Below are 18,002 nucleotides of genomic sequence, written 5' to 3'. Positions count from 1 at the left end.
TAGGTGGACATCTATTGTTTTCTTAAAAAGATTTGCAGAGGGCCCTCTGTGATTTTCCATCCAATGTTTAAGCATCTGAACTTTATCAAAAGAGTCCTAAATCTTAATTTTGCAACTGGGCTTACTTGATGAAAAGCAAATTCTATAGAGTATTTCTATGTGTATTCAAAAAGCATATCTTCTAGATTATTTTATTTCTTACAATCCATAGAAGGTGATATTGCCATTGGGGTATCATTATCATTTATAAGAATCGGGCATTCTTAATTTTTAATTCTCATTATTAAACTGATAAGAACAGATACTACACTTGATCTTAGCCAAAAGGCCAAGAAGTGATCAATTCTCATTATTAATAAGAGTAAGATACTTCTTTTACAGATTTGTTGCTCACTATAAAGCTGTACCTAGAGCTTCATGTGCACCTTCTCTAATTTTTATAACTCTTTTGCTAGATGGATATTAACATTCTCATTGTACAGAGTGAGAGAAAGTAGAGAAACCAATGTTCTTTCCATCGTCCATGAATTTCTTCTTAAATTGCCCCAACGTGACTTCAAGTATACCAAACACAAGCTTTCTGTAAAGCCTGATCTGGAGATTTAAAAAGGGAGAGTCACCAGGAAGATTAGAAAAGAGAGAAACTTCAGAAAATATTCATGGCTGGATTAACATTTAATATGCTTTGAAAACTATTAATCCACCACCAACTTCCTCCTTCCAATCTCAAGCTTTTATAACACCTTCGGGTTGAGATATTCTCAGTCGTTCCTTCATCATGTAGTTTGATTTGTTGGTCCTCAGGTTGCTGCTTTTTGGTTTAATTTTGCTTTGCATTCATTGAAAAACTTTTTGCTCTAAGAAGTGAAGATTTTCCCTTTACCAACCTAGCTGTATGTAGACATCCCGCATTGTCCTCTGCCATAACTGCATTTCCCTCAATGTCAGTCAACACTCAATTATCCACATGAGGATTATCCATGTCAGAATTGTCTCCTGCTAATTTTTAATCCCCAAATACATTACACCTGCTGCACAGGGTGGCCTTTCCTGGCAGCTCTGAGTGTCTATTTGGAAAGTCAGGCTAATATTGACAATAATGTGCATAATGTGCACAGAATCCAATTAAAGGATGTGAATCTGCTGCCAAAATATTTTTAAAATTAAGCATACGATACCTCCGGAGGCCAAACAACAATGATTTGGGGATTATCTGGTGCCTTGGATTTTCTGCACTCCACTCTCTCCCCCTGGCATGTAGCTTTGAGGATGGGCTGCCCAACATGTTTTCAATGACTGCTTTAGCAGTGAAGCTGTTGATTAGCAAAGAGCTGTTGTCATAGCACATGTCAAACTTGGTAATTACCATATTTTCTTACAACAAGTTGTACAGCTGCTCTTCTATGGTTCATTTGTCTCTAAAACTTGGAAAATAATTGCTTTTGGTCAGGAGTTTACAAGAGCAAAACCAACTATTCAAGTCCAAATGACTAGATGTTCTGCATTTTCTAGGTGATAAATCAGGGCCTAGGCGTAATTTTAGGTCTTCTCTAGCCATACCCAACTACTTTTTATGAGAACATTATGTAACTAATGGAACCAGATCCTTCCATGCTAAAGCACCCCAACCCTGTCACAAGAGAATGTTCTTGTAAAGACATAAAAATCATCAGCACAGTACCAGCCCAAATTCCCAATTTAGGCCCTTGCATTTTCTAAAAAGCAAAACAAGCAACATTAACTGTTTTAGCTCAAGAAGAAATTCTCAGGTACTTCAGAGTGATAAATCCCAGTAGATCCACTGAGTAAACATGTGCCTGTCAACAGTGCCAGGCCTTCCTAATGAAAGGAAAGAGGTTTGGATCCTTGTGAAAGGAACAAGTAGCCCAAAACAACCAGAAAATGACAATTTCCATTTGCATCTTTTGTGCCATCCTTAAGACCAATACAAAGTTTGTGTGCTATGCCATGATGTTTATGTAAACTTGAAATTACCTTTCTCTTACATTTTTTAGTTAAATTGATGTCCCAAGGTGATTCATAGCATTTCTCTCATAGTTTCTCACCCCATCTAGTGCACAACAACTTCATTTACTACTAGGATTCTGAGGACCCCAAGTTGTGAAACAGAGCTCTTTAAAATACCCTTTTGAATGATGCAATTTCAGATATCAATTTGGGCAGCAAAGGCAATAGTGCCAGGCTCCCAGAATGCACACACATGGGTGCCCTGGACCCCGACTTCCTGGTTTTCAGCTGTAGGACAGGCAAGATTTTTTATTTTTTTTAAAAAATAAGATTGTCTAGGGACCATAAATATCCAGGATTCATCTGTGCCTGATCTGAGGATGAGGAGGCATCTCTAAACCAAAGCGGCCTCACATAATCTGATATGCCTTCACCAGACATTTTAGAGTGCTGAGTTGACCTAAAACTTATTTAATGCATCACACCTTCTTATAATCTAAGGCCCAGAGAAGTGATAGCTTCTCAAAGTAATAGAATTAACTTGTAGCAGAACTAGGACCAGACCACCCACTTTGTATCACTTCAAGGAAAGAAGAAAATGTGTGAAACTCTCATCTAATCTTCAAATACATGGTAGCCCAGGGTCCTTGGAGTCTTCTTATTTGTCTGCTTCCTGTGACAGAGTTGGGCAGAACCTGCATCCTCCTCCCCCCTCTGGCTCATCAGCCAACAGGTTGATCATCATAGGACTGGAGTTCAAAGCACTCAGACAAAACAAGGGGCAGGCAGTTCCTTACAGTGGCCCCAGAATTGCCCCCACTTCTTCAAGCCCTCACTATAGATGTTGTTTATAAATTAAATAAGATTTTTAGGTCACCTTTTAAAGTTCTGTGGAGTGCCTTTCATGTATTTTATTTCTCAGCCTTTTCTTCTTATCTTGTCCCACCAGAAAACTTAACTAGACCCATGAGTAGTTGCTTTTCTACAAGGTAGACAAGGTAAGCCTGAGCAACTGTCATCTCCAAGCAAATGTCTCCCAGAAACCAACATCCAGCCCAAATGTGCTTCTAGAACTGCATTTCCAGTGACCCACCTGGACATCTCCTGTATATCTCAAGCCCAACACATCTGCATCCTGACTGTTCTGCTCAAACCAGCTCCTCCTCCTGACCTGATCTTTCTTTAAATAATCATTCCTCAGCTGCCCAGCATATGGAAAACTAAAGTCCTGTCACATCAGACCTTTTATCACCAGCAGCCAGTGCTGTGTTTGGCCATAGTTTGTGTTTTATGTGCATTGTGTCGGCTTCAACTCCTGGTGACCCTAGAATGAGTGATGTTCACAATGTCCTATTCTCACCAGCGTTGTGCAGCTCCTATAGACTCATGCCTATGGCTTCTCTTTTTTTTTGGAGTCAAACCATCTCATGTATGGTCTTCCATTTTTCCTTTTGTTGTTTATTTTTCCCAGCATCACTGTCTTTCTCAAAGAACCCTGCCTTCTCATACTGAGCCCAAAGTAGGACAGCTTCGGTTTGGTCATTTTTCTTCTAGCAATGTTTCAGGCTTAATTTGCTCTAGGACCCACTTATTTGTTTCTCCTGCAGTTCGGAGAATTCACAGAGCTCTCCTCCAACACCATATTTCAAATGCCTCAATTTCTTTTCCAATCAGCCTTCTTCACTGTCTACTTTTGCACCCATACATAGTAATTGGAAAAATACAGGTGTGGATGATCATAGGCTTGGTCTGTAATGACACGTCTTTGCTCTTGATTTTTCCTAATTCCTTTATTGCTGCCCTTCTAAGTCTCAGCCTTCTGGCACATAGTAGGTATTCAATAAATATTTTAAGTGAATGAACACATACATTTATATGCACGCACACACAAAGGTGAGAAAAGTTTAAAAGACATCATAGAAGGAATTAAAGATACATAGAATTTTAACAACCAATCCATCACTTTAATTGAATGTTTGCTACTCTCTGTTGAGCATTGCCTATACATGCAAAAGGTGCTCAGATTTACAGGAAGTAGAGGAGCTGGGTAAGATGTGATCTCTGCATTTAAGAACCTAGTGGGGGAGAGAAAACAATTCACTTAAAAGGACCCTGATATACAAGCCATGATGTGCCGAAGGGCTAAGTTTATGGTATAGACTAGAGGTGCAGAGAAGTTAGGGGTTTCAGAAAGCTCTCATGCAAACAGAGAGATTGAATAAACAATAGAAGATTGCTTCATGGGTGGTGTAAGAAGTTAACGAATGGGCAGAGGGTAAGATGAGAAGGAGCAGGAAGGCATTCCAAAGGAGGACTCAAAATGCAGAATCAGACATGGGTGTGGGGATTGCAAGTAGGAAGAAGTTTCCAGGACTGAAGGAACCAACCAAACAAGTCCATCTCCACTCTAAGTCATCCTGTTGGAAGTATTATAGAATAAGCCTTCCTGGACAAGATGACTAGCCTGTTTGGAGGACATTTGGGGAAATCTGATAATCTCTATAATAATATATAATGACTTAAAAAAATAGATGCCTTGCTGAATCCTGATTACATTCACTCTTTATAAAACTATAAAATCCTTCTGTAAAAAGAAAATGTAGGATTTTTTTTATTACCCCAGTTAATACTGAACATTTTAGGCTAGCCTGAAAATATTGTCACAATGTGACCTGAATGGTGCAACAAGGATGATTTTACTTGAAAAATTAATTTAATAGTATTATCAAAAATGCAAAATAAAACAAAAGGGTTTTTATGTTGTTTCTATTGCCTCAACATCAAATAAAATAAAATAAACCAAATTGCTAATGCTCTTAATACACTTGTAACAGGGTTTTTTTTTCTCTTAGAAGTGTAAATACTGAAGTATAATTTAGATGGTTCAGTGGAAAGAGATTATGATGTTATTGGTCCAACTCTGTATTTCCCTTGTATGTATTTTTCCACATCACATTGGATTGGTGGACAACTTTGACATTAAAACAGTGACTCTTCCAAGTCTCTGCACTTGTTGCTGTGGAATGTGTGACCTCTTTCCCAGCCACTCTCTTCATCTCAGCCATCATGGATTTCGTTCAACCTGTCAGTGTCTGAATGAAGCCCAGTCCACCTGGACTGAATGAGTTAGGACACACATTTGAATGCTCAACTAGATCCAGTGACTTAGACAAGAGAGAGGTTTATGTCATTTTCATAGTCTCCTTAGCATCATCACAGTATCAAAAGCTTAGTTACCCTCTCTCTGGAAGCTTTGCCATCCCCAGGTGTCAATCTTGTCAACATAGGCAGCAATGCCTTTATTCTCACTTTTGTAAGGACATGGAGTGACAACTGTCATTAGCTCTAAGTGCTCACAGAAGGAGCAAAAATCACTTGTCTAAGAATTCTCTCCCCAAGTTCTACTCACAGGGAACCCACCTTAAGACATCACGAGACACAGGACACAGCAGGAAGAGACTGGATTCTTGTTGGCTATGTAGGGAAGTAGGGAGAAGCAGGAGAAATAGTGACGCTTGGAAGTGGCAGAGAATAAGAGAAACTCAGGTGCCAGATAAGGGTGAGGACTGCAAGACAGTGGCAGCAGTGAAGAAGGAGGCATGTGAAATCAGCAAGGAGAGGCCAATGTCAGCAAAGCTGTTTCCTCTTTGACCTGGACCTCCTCTGGGAGCACACCCTTTTCAGTGCCTGGTAGGTGTGGTGTTAACTCCCGGCAGAACCAGACATTTCAGGGACTATTTCTGCTTGAACTTGCCTGCTCTGTCATAGTAAGAGGAGGTCTCCAGCTGATCCATTTGTTAATCCCCTGGATTAAGCTCACATAAAGAGTGAAAATACCACTAGGAGAGAATTCCTACAGCTTCCTGCTTGCAAACAAGATTTGCCTGAAGCTAAGGGACATGCTCAGCTCTGACAGCTACTATAAGCCCTGGGTAGGGTTTAGAAGGGAGAAAAAAGGCAAAACAAGAAGGGAGAAATACTGTAGGCAGGGGAGACAAGGGGCAAGACGGGAGAGATGGGAACAACTCTCTCCCACAGCAGTGCCGAGGCTGCTTTCTCTGCACTGAACATGGGGACTATATTTTGGTCTTTATCTTTTAGCACCATTGACAGTCAAAAAATGGAAAGAAGATGCTAGTCCCTCTTGATACTATTTTGTGCAAAAGTAGTTTGAGGATAAAAGGGGAGTTTTCTTGCCATTTCTTTACTACTTAGCTGATTATTTTTCCCTCCCCTTGAGATATATATTTTTTAAAAACAATAATAGAGAAAAATAACTACATTTGTAATTACTTGACTAAAACTCTAATTAAGAGACATCCTTGGCCCTGGCCAGTTGGCTCAGTGGTAGAGTGTCAGCTCAGCATGTGGAAGTCCTGGGTTCAATTCCAGGTCAGGGTACCACAGGAGAAGTGACCATCTGCTTACCCCCCCCCCTTCCTTCTTCTCTCTCTCTCCCTCTCTCTCTCTTCCCCTCCCACAGCCATGGCTCAATTGGTTCGAGTTCCAGGCACTGAGGATGGCTTCATTGAACCTCTGCCACAGGAGCTTAAAAATAGCTCGGTTGTGAGCATGGCCTCAGATGGGCAGAGCATCAGCCCCAGATGGGGGTTGCCCCAGGTGCATTCTGGGACAGGCACATGTGGGAGTCTGTCTATCTTCCCTCCTCTCACTTAAATAAAAAAAATTTTTTTTTAAAGAGTCATCCTTGGTTTTGCCATTCATTAATGTATCTCTCCATGAACATTTAGAAAGGACCCAGACTCTGCCCTGGAAAGCAGAGGGAAGTTCTGCATGAACACCTCACTGTTCGAGGTTGGGCATTGGGTGGGAGAATGTTAGTGAATTTTGGAGACTGCTGGGGACTGTAATGTGCTTCAGTGCAAGTTCAAACCAGGGAAAATATGTTAGATGGTTAGAATGCATTCACTCATTTCATCTGTCAGTCAGGCACTATACTGGGTATTGGCAATATGGAGGTATGTGAACACAGTTCTTACCTTTCAGGAGCTCACAGTGGAGGGGAGACATGTAAGCAAGAGATTACAGAAATGTTAGCTTGAAGCTCCATAGCTATACTTGGATCTGGCCATACAAGGTTCAAGGGCTTCTCAGTAACTTGACTGGAATAATCCAAGAGTACAAGAGAAAGCAAACTCTCCAGGTGCTTGTGACTGGCACATCTGGCAATGTAGTTTGAGGTAAATCTAACTCTGCTTTGCTCCATGATGACCTGATTTATTCCACATGCAATTCCTGCTCCTTCAGGGAAGTAGCATCATTGTAGGAATTCAACAAATAAAGGACACAGCAGGACCAGAGAGCCAGTTCATTCTGTGTGCCCAATGATTTTCCTTTCTAGCAGTGATGATAAGAGAAACATAGATAATCTGCTTCAACTCTCTCCTCCCTCATCTTCTATCTCATTATCCCACATGTTGCTGAATGTTATTTTACATTATCCTGCCAAGGAATTTATGTGCACACTTTAAGGAATGGAGACCTCAGCATTATCCAAAGTAGTACCAAACTGGTTTTTTATTAAGACCAATGTTTTAAAAGATAATTTCAATTGTGGAATCTGTGGAGGTTTTCCCATTAGTTTAATCATTATGAACATCCCTGAATATATTCATAATAACTTCTTTAAAATCCTTATCTGGTAATGGCTTATATTGATAAGTCACCTCAGTCTCTTTCTATTGCTCGTTTCTTCCTTTGATTGTATTTTTCTTTCATGTTTAAGAATGATTAATTATACAATAGTTATTGTGAAAAATATGTTGTAGGATATCTCAATTATATCATCTTCCTTTAACTGGTACTGAATTTGTCCTGAATTTTATCCTCTTATGTTTGGTTTCATTCTTTAATTGAGGGGTCTATTTGGGTGTTATTTTGTTTTGTTTTGTTACTTATTATTAGGGTAAGCACTTACTCTAGGGCATAGTTCTCATTCCTTTATAAAGCATGGCCTTTCTAGGGTCTCACCTGAAATACCCAAAATATTTTTTTTCTCCTATGGCCTCCAACATCTTTCAAAACTGCATGGCCTCTGTTATTATGTTCAGTTTTTATCTCCACGGCAGTTTATCTCTGTCATGTCTCATGGAATCTCAGCCTTCATGTGCACAGCCCGGCCCTCTGCCAAGGAATTTTCATGAATTCACATACAGGCTTCAGAGGCACCCAGAGCCCTATCCTGGAAGTTCCAGCTGTTTCAGGAGCCCAAAACTCAAGTCTCTGTCCCTCATCTCAGCAAGACCGTTGTTCTGTTTGGTTCTACTTCCTTGTGCTACAGCAGGAGAGGCCCCAGGCAGAGAAGTGTGGCTCATCCTGTGTGTTTGCCTTCTCTCCAGGGCTACAGTCCCATGCCTATTATTCAATGCCTGAAAATAATTACCTAATTTACTTGTCAAGTTTTATAGCTGTTTTCAGTGAGATGGCAAGTTTGATGCCAGTTATTCTCTAATGGTTAAAAGTAGAAGTTAACATGCTTTTTTAAAAAAATTGATGTTGCTCTCCACATATCCCAACTAGAAATATGCCACCCCAGTTTGAGGCACTAGGGACAAGGCAACATCCTGTGGGAAGGTGACAGAACACAAAAAAGAAAAAACAAACCGTGTCTTTAACTAAATTTATCAACCCCTGTATGTCTCACTTCCAAACTTCTTGTTACATGATATTATAAATTTCATATTGTTTAAGCAACTTTTGATTGGCTCTTTTGTTATTTGCGGCAAGTGACACTTGTAGTAAGTGATACAGATCATACTGTCTCAGTCTTCTTAAGGCCAGACAGCTCTATCTTCTTTAGGCATTCATCACATGATATTATGTGAATTCAAGTCTTCTGAGACGTCTTGTCTTAATGAAGAGAATGTGTTACAAACTGAAGAATATGATTGATTCAAACCTCTGCCTTGAGATTGTGTGTATGTGTGTGTGAGAGAGAGAGCGAAAGAGAAATTGAGCTCACTAGTTTTAGCAATTTCATCCAGACAATGGAATCATACTGTATTTTACTTGGAAGAATCAAACTGAGAGATCATCTAGTTCGGGTTCTAAGCCTGGGATCCACTGAGTTCCAAGGATGCGCTTGCAGAGAAATTGGATGTAACACATTAGCATGTGTACTTTACTAGAAAGAAGATCCATCGCTGTCAGGTTTTGGTGGTTTTCTGGACGGTGGTTGTTTGTTTAATTGTTTTGGTACAATTCTATGACCCCGTCTTCAATTGTTAAAAGCTACTGATCTAGATCAAACTTTCATGTTCTAGACAGAAAAAGATTATCCAAATAAACTGTGACTTTGGGACAGACTTTGCCAAAATAGGGGCTTTAATCTATGATGCCTACCTTCTTTTAAGTTATATTCAGATGCATCTTACTTATTGATGAAGTTTTTCTTCCCTGCTGATGTGAAGGTTAGTAGGTGAATATGGACTCTCAAGTCAGCCTTGGCTCTAATACTATTCGTTTGACCTTACACAATGTAATTTGTTTCTCTAAGCCTGGGTTTCCAAATCAATAAAATGAAATTTAAAATAGCATGATGGTATCCACCAGGGTTCTTTGTTTCAGCTAGCATAGACTAGCCATGGCTTATTTGGGCAGGAGGGAATTTATTGAAAGGATCTGAGGGAGTTTAAGGACAAGGCTCTTCTGTGTCGTTCAACTCCAGAAAGGGCTTCCATGTTGTTTTTTATGTTTCAAAAACATCAGCAAACTAGAGAACCAGAGTCAGAAATGGCAGAAGAAGAGGGTATAAGCAATAGCCAGAACCATAGCCCAAAGAATGACACAAAGCCAGTTAAATAGAAACTTGATCACTGGAGCTGCTGACACTGAGTATTGAAGTTTATCCATCACTGCTACTTGCCTTGGACACTGGGTGCCACAGCCAACCCCACACTTCTTCAGATTCTAGAAAAAATGTTGAAGCCACTATGCCACCATTATCTTAGAAATAAATTCCCTATTTTCCTGATTTTTGTATCTCTATCTACAAATTTAAAGTCTAAGGCAAGTATCTCGGTGTTTGGCTGAGCATTAGACACTATACACTAGCTCAGCTGTTCTCAACCTGTGGGTCGCGACCCCAGTGGGGGTCGAACAACCAAAACACAGGGGTCGCCTAAAGCCATCGGAAATACATATTTTATTTAAAAATGTATTGTATAATAAATATGTATTTTCCCATGGCTTTAGGCGACCCCTGTGTTTTGGTCATTCGACCTCCACCGGGGTCGCGACCCACAGGTTGAGAACCATTGCACTAGCTGCAAGAGAGTCAGGGGCAACAGGTATCTGTACATTTTTTTAGTTTCTATTCTGGGAAATTCTATTAAAATTTATATTATAGAGAATTTATCAAACATCAGAAATAGGTTCAAAGTTTGAACAACCCTTTACTATTCTCCTCTATAGGGTCGGTATAAGAATTAAATAAGATAATATGGATATAGTGCAATATAATATAAGCTTATATTATGATAATATAAGAAAATAAGAGCTCAATTAATGTTCATTTTCATTATCATCATCAATTAACATCATCATTATTTTGAATCAAGTAATCTACTCTTCACATTATACCGGTGTCTATAATGCTTGTATCTAAGAAGGATAAATAACTTTAAATGAGTTTATTACAAAGAATGGAAAAAATAAGGCAAATTAAGAAAATTAAGAGTAATTCCAGAGGAGTAAAAAAGAGACTGAGAGACAGAGACAGAGAGAGAAACAAAGAGAGGAATAAGGAAAAATAAATGAGCCTAGTTCCAGAATTATTGATTCCTGGGAAGGAATAAATTACCCAGGAAAAAAAGCATAGAGAGGACATGACATGGAGACCTAGCAATAAATAGGGTCCTGTTATTCAGAACTCTGGATCTTAGGGATAACGTTTCCTATCCATGGTGCTCATGCCAAAAACAAAACAAACACATAATAATTAAAGACCAATGGAAAGGCTTAGAAATAAATATTTTTAGTCTTTTTAAAATTAACCCCTATAGCTTGTGTCCATTTGATGGTGGTGGTGGTGGTGGTGGTGGTGGTGGTAGTGGAGGTGTCTCTACATTGCATATGTGTATGTGAGTTTCTTCTGTTTTGCTTTATATTAACAGAGAAGAATTGAGATTTTTATTTTAAGGAAGTTTTGATTTTGGGTGTTTTCTTATTCCAATCCTTCATTCTTCCTCTTTCCTCACTCAAGTATAAGCAGGTACACAAACCACAGTTGGGATTGGCTGCAAACACAGTGCTTCCCAAGGTATTCCCACTAGTTTCAATTGTGCTTAGCTGGCTTCTAATACTTGGTAGAAGAACTTAGTCAAAACATCAAAAATAATAATAACTCCAGGACAATGATTCCCAAGTCTTGAAAATATGAGTGTAAATATGAGAGCCCTTTTACAGTCAATAAGCATCGCCTCTGTTTTGTTAGGATATTGACCCCTCCCTCTCTCCGTGTGACTCTAGTAGGGCACTGAATCAAGGCACTATATTTCTGTTACTTTTAAAGGAGTGAGCATATGATTTATGTTGACCAATCAGATTAAGTAATCTTAATCTCTCTGCCTGCTTCATCCAGAGAGAGATCCAAAGAGTAGGGCTGGCCAATCTAAACTCTCTTTTGGAATTTCATATGGATACTGGGATAAAGTATCTCTTGACTTCACAAGCCTTCAGGACCATGTAATCATGTAGCAAGGACCAGGACCCTCTTGTCCTCAGAGAGCCTGCCTGAGAATGAAGCCAAGCAAAGGCAAACAGAGCTCAATACATCTCTGAGTTACCTGAGCCAATAACTTTTCTCTTTTGGCTTTAGACCAAAAGTTGAGTTTTTATTACTGGCAATTGATAGAGTTCCATATCATAACCCTCACCCCAGAAAATAAAATGTTAGAATTCTATGTGATAAGAGTTGAACTTTTAGTATGGCTTAACACAACATATAATGCTAAAGATGACTATAATCTCAGTAAAGCTTTTTAAATAATTTTGAATGTGTTAATCATAATAGCATCTATAGGACATTATTTTTTAAAATCATTATCTATGTGTGAGACACGTTATTTTTTCAGACTGTAAAGAATGGCTACACAAGTGGATTAAATAGACTCCTAGCAATAATTATATTGCCCCTCTCCCACTGAAGGTTGAGAATCACTATTTTGAAGTTCTTAGACTTTTTTGTAATACTAACAAAAAAACTTTAATTTTCACTATATTTTAAAGAGCTATAGACCCGTTGTCAACTCTGGAAAAAAGACAGTGCAAAGAGTCTTTTGATAAGTTTTTGCACCCAAAGAGGGAGAGTTTGGTGCAAGGGTTCCAACAAGGCCACCATCTCTGAGGACACAGTATCCACCTGTGTGCCATGATAGTGCAGGAACTTTCTTGGTAAACAGATTGGAGTCATCATCATTCATCCAAGGAAGTCACCGATATTTACACAGAATCAGATGCTCAACTATGCACACAGGCCACACTCCCAAGACAATAGCGGCTCCTGAGTTTGACCATGGGGCCAGAAGCGATTCATGATATATTTGACATTCTATCAAAGATTCCACCAAAGCTCCCTTTTCTATTAAAAGCTACCCAGAAAAAAACAAACAAGCCAGTGAGAACCCCAACAATAAAAGCAACCATTTACCAGGAAGACCAACACTGCCCTTCAAAAAGCGAACTGGATGGTATGAAACTCACTAGCTGTTCAATTTCCTTTTTGACCTGCTTTTAAAGTTACAACAATTTTCAAAGCTATTTATATAGCTGAAGATCTCTATAAAAATTTCTACACATTTTCAATTTAACAAAGAACAGATGGCTAGACCATGTTGGGGTCAAGAGGGACTGGGAGTAAGGTGAGGGAAGCCCGTTACACCCTACTCCAATTTAGCTGTGAGAGAAGGGAGTCTCACTGCCCTGGAAAAACATCTATCCTTAAAGCAAAAATGTTAGCAGAAAAGGGCAATAAATGCAGGTCCGAGCCCTGAAGCAACGTGATCAAATGCTACCTGGGCCTTTGGCATTCAAGAGGCTCAGTAGAACTAAGCTGATTGGAAATGCTTTCTTTCAGCCAAGAGCACCTTTCCTGAAGTCTGAGCCCTGCCTCTTTCCTACCTCCTGACAGTGCAGCGGGGCAATCCCTGAGCAAGGCACAGTTCCTGTTGCGGGATCAAATGTTGGATTTCGAAAACTAAAGTTTGATGTGAACAACTGCCTATAAAACGCATTAAGCTCTTTCCCTGTAATGTATTTAATTTCACACTGATTGCCGATATTGCCTCCGAATGGATTACGGCAGGGGGCTGCCATGGTTCCACTAAACCACACGGGTTAAATAATACTTGGTGTCTAGAACTGCTCCAGGACCATTTCATATAGGCTAATACATGAAATGAATACCCAGCTTTTCTGCAAGTGATTTAGGTTGGTTAAAAATCAGGCCATGTTGAATTGCTTTATTACAGTGCGAGATCATTTACGGCACTATTTGGGTTGTACTTCTGCCTACAGTAACATTTGCACCTGCATTTTGCCATTCTCAGCAGCAGGGCATAATCACACACTTACTGCTCCAAGGCACTTGGTGCTCAGAGTCTGTTTACTTAACTTCCTGGGGAATGATACTCGGCTCCAGGGTCAGCCACTTAAACGTGGCTTCGCTCAGATAATGATACTGTGTTCTTGTCCAGAGCAGGGGGAAATGGTAGAGATAAGCTCCAACATGGCCTGCCCCACTCCAAGTCGACGATTCTTTTTCAAGAGCACTTTCCACCTTTGGCACACTTCCCAAGTTATCCCCTCACGTAGCCCGGATAATCACCTCTTTTCATAAAGCACTTCACAGGCCACAGAGGCTGCAAGCCTGCAATCGTGGCAGGCTGAGCCAGATGGGGCCAGGAGGAGGTTTTACAATGAGGCAGAGTTTCTCTCTGTCCCTTCAGTTGCACCTGTAACATAAACAGCCATGGAGACAGAAGCGCTTTTAAAGCCACTTAACTGGGCCTTTGCTACCATGTGTTTCGCTTCCGTGTCTGCCTTGCCCCGGCTTTGGGAAGCGGAGAAGGGTTCTGGCACATGCTTGAGGCCCTGGGCCAGCTCACCTTGGGGCTAATTATACAATTGTAGGTGCTTATTTTTAAAAGAGGTTTCAAGTGCAAGAGAGTGAAGAGGGTTCTTTTATTTCCTCTGTATTGTTGTTGTAATAAAAAAAAAAGTTAAGAAAGTATCAAAGCTTTGCTCATCTTTTTTTTTTTTTTTTTCTTGGCTTTTGAGTCTGAAAAGAACACTGGAAGTCATCGGAGGCCTGCTTGGAATAGAGAGTGTTAATTCTTCCATATCTAAGCCTCTTTGTCCAAATTCCCTTTGTCTCCCGCCCCAAGTCATTAAACACTAATCCCATCACTCTCCCTAATCCGAGGCACTGGAGCTGGAGTTCAGTTTTGGAAACTGTCTTTGTGGCTCTCCTAATAGCTCCTGTGGATTGCCGTTGGTTCAGGCGCATTTAGAGCGTCCCATTTCAGCTCCTTAATGAAGTGCCCTTAATGAATCTTTTCCTCCTTCATGCAGTAAGCACGGGCTTCAATTGGTTTAGTGTTAAGTAGGGGAAGATGCCGAGTCATCTCAGGGGCCTTTGCAAAATATGACTGTCAAAGGCAAAAACCTAGGAAACAGACCATTGAAGGCTCCAGCCACTGAAGTGCTCGTTTAATTACTAAGGATTTACAAAAGAAAATCTGCCCTTTGTAGCTAACAAAGGACAAGGAACTAAGAAGAGATAGTAAAGGGTTTTTCCAACAAATGATAAAAGAGGAAAATGGTTGAGTAAAGCCATCAGGGCGTGGAGAGGAACTCTCACGTTCACTGCACAGGCTTACCTTTCTAAATATTAGGTATGCTCGGGGGTGTTGAAATAGGCTTTTCTGTCTTGCCAACGGATGGAGACCGGAGAGTGAGTCTGATAAATTCTTCACAGACACAAAGCCACTACAGTGACAATCCACTGCACAAAGTTTCAAGCAAAGTATTGTTCAGGGTGCACTGGTCACCCCAGGGAACATGAAAAAAAAAAACAAAAAAACATGGGGGCGGGGAAACAAAGGAAAAAAAATCTTCCAAGCAGTTTTGTTTGCTTTTTTTTTTTTCTATTTGGGTAAAGTGTTTATATTCTCAACAGTAAGAGGTAGCTGGAGTCTGAGATCTGTCCCACACAGCAGATTTAAATGAAAATGCTGAATGGCACCTGATCGCTTAATGATTCCCAAATATGTGGACCCATTTTGTGGATGGCTCAGTATCGTTTCTCCTTCAGTGCAAATATGTAATACATCATAAAATCTATGTTATATATCTATATGGTATAATCCATTTATCATATGATGAAGTGTCAGAGCAACTTTATTTCCAGACCCCTCAAAGGTACAACCGCCTGCACCCAAACACGAGATCACATTGTTGTCTTGTTGCCCAGTTACCATCTCTATGTGCTAGAAATGGTAACAGTCCTGTACCCACCATTGTAGAAAAATAAATCTCGCCAATCCCAGAGATTTCCCCGTTTTGCTTTCTCCGGCCTCCCTATTCTGCCATCAGATCATGCCACCCTCCTTCATCTCCTTTGATGCTAATGCATAAAATAAGCCGCAAAACTGCCATTCTCTGGAGCATTTTCTCGATCCATTGAGATTTTGCTTCCTGGCAACTGTCAGTATGGCTCAAATAAACTCTTGTAAGATTTTTTCTTAGGCTGAAAGTTCTTTCATCAACACTTCTTATCAGATTGATGAGTTAACTGATTAATTGGACCAAGTAATCTTGTACTGCTGGGTAAGCCTAGAGAAACGTTTAAGTTTTTAGTGAATGCAAAAATATCACCTAGACACCATCATGAAATCATTTAATAGGCTGGACAAAATTAAGATAACACAGAACAAAAGACTTAGTTTTCTGATTTGGCAATTCAGGATGGCCTTATAAAGATGCCATCTGATACTAACAGCAAAATCCTGAGCTTCTAAAATCCCAAGTTTCCCTCTTCTTGCCAAGACTCCAAACCCTCTTCATTGTAGATGGCAGGTGACATCGTGGCTCTATCTTTATTGATTGAGCATTTCAATAAAATTCTGCTTTCTTGTGTTTTTACCAGACCTGATAGTTTTCTTCCCTTTGACAAAAAAAAAAAAAAAAAAAAAGAAACAAACAAAAAGAAAAACCGCAAACTTTCAACTCCCTAATGAAAACAAATCAGATATATTTACTAACTGGATAAATCAGAACAAAATGACTCGTCTCTGAATAAAACCACAATGTTCTCCTCATAGATAAAAACAACTGCATTTTGCATTTGGGCTGCGTTTCAAATTCCATGGCATGTCTACTGTTGGCAGTAAAACTTACACTTGGACATTGTTAAAATGTGCTCATGTGTTCAGTGCGCCTCCTTCCCTCTTAACTGACTTGCCAAAGCTATTTCTTTGGGGAATCAAACAGCTCTTACACGCAACGCACCGAGGAAAAATTTCCTGTGGTGCACGTTTAAAAAAAAAAAAGAAGAAGAAGAAAGGCTAACTAGCACCAGTCGAGCTAATAGGAGATACTGAGGCAATGTGAGGCCAGCACCACGACCAGCTGAGTGCCAGCTGTCCTCGGGAGCTCCGGGCCTTGAAAGCCAGTATTCACTGAAGCTGCCCGTGGTACATTAGATCATGATAGCTACATTCTAGCAGAACTCTTTATTTAATCCTTCTCTTCCTTTCCAGACCCTAACTTTTTTTTAATCCTCATTTTGCAAGAGCAAGCTGAATGAATCTAGTTTCAAATGGAAACAACGTTTAAAAAAAGAGGACCAGGGTGGTATATGAGGAAGAGCTCCAGAGTCTCCACACTGAGCATTTTTTACAGCCTTCTGGACCTCATTCCCTCAACGACAAATGTCAGAGAAGGGGTGGTGAGGCATGAGAGCACAGCTCTTTCTTTTCTTTTCTTTTCTTTTCTTTTTTTTTCCCAGGGAAGGTATATATTACTAAAGCATCTGGGTACTTATGAATTTCTTTTCAAGAAAAGATCCCTCAGTGAGCAGTTGAGTTAACAAGAATTAGAAATGTTGTTTTTCCTTTTGTTGATTGTTAGTAGCATCAATTGACCTATATCAGTCATCCACAGTTTCAATTTTCCAGGAACACTGCAGATTGAGAAAAGAGATGAGAGAAAAATGTTGCCATTTATTAAGATATAAGTAGTTCACACCTTAATGTTTACTCTTTCAGAAAGTAAAACAAAAAACAGTGGATTTATCTCTTCCATCATGTCATAGATACCAAGAGGCGGGCGTCCTGTCATTTACATTCCCCTTTATATTCCTAATGTGTAATGCATACAGTGCCTGACACATTTCTGAAATGACTGAATGAACAAATCTCTCAGGCTATAGATAACCTGTAACATTATATAAAGAGAAGCTGGAATTGGATACCAGATACTTTTATTTTTCACACTTCTTACAGGTTTCCCATACGGATTCTGAGGAGCTGGACCGTTACACTGTTTTGCCTTAGATGTACAGGTGGTTCACGGGAGGGGAAGTCAAAGGGCAAAGACATTACTTAAAAGATGCACACATTTGTTGTTAATCAGAGACATGGAAATTAAAACAGAGATGAAATTTTATTCTGCACACATCAGAATGGATAAAAGTTAGGGGAATAATGCCAATTGAGGAGGATGTTGTGAGGCAATGAGACCCTTATCCACTGAGAATGTGAACTGTTGAGCCATTCTGGAAAGCAGCCCGGCAGTGTTCATGTCCCGTGACCCAGCCATCGCACGTGCCTGCTGGAGAGATGATCATACAGTGCCACAGGGCACATACACGTACTGCTGTACTATTTGTAGTGCTGGTGAGCTGAAGGCAATCTAGAGGTTCACCTCTGGGAGAGGATGAGGTGGTATCCTACGCAACAAGTAGAATTAACACGTTCAAGATAAGTACACAATATAGATGAGTTATATAAACA

At 39.9% G+C, this 18,002-nt stretch overlaps 1 pseudogene; it reads right to left on the bottom strand.

Moving 5' to 3' along the window:
• Positions 1-226: 226 nt before the first annotated feature.
• Positions 227-340, bottom strand: LOC136401754 (U2 spliceosomal RNA; annotated as a pseudogene).
• Between the last annotated feature and the right edge of the window lie 17,662 nt (positions 341-18,002).

The sequence above is a fragment of the Saccopteryx leptura genome, chromosome 3 (assembly GCF_036850995.1).
Source record: "Saccopteryx leptura isolate mSacLep1 chromosome 3, mSacLep1_pri_phased_curated, whole genome shotgun sequence".
Classification (NCBI taxonomy): Eukaryota; Metazoa; Chordata; class Mammalia; order Chiroptera; family Emballonuridae; genus Saccopteryx; species Saccopteryx leptura.
This window is presented reverse-complemented; position numbering and strand designations above follow the sequence as displayed.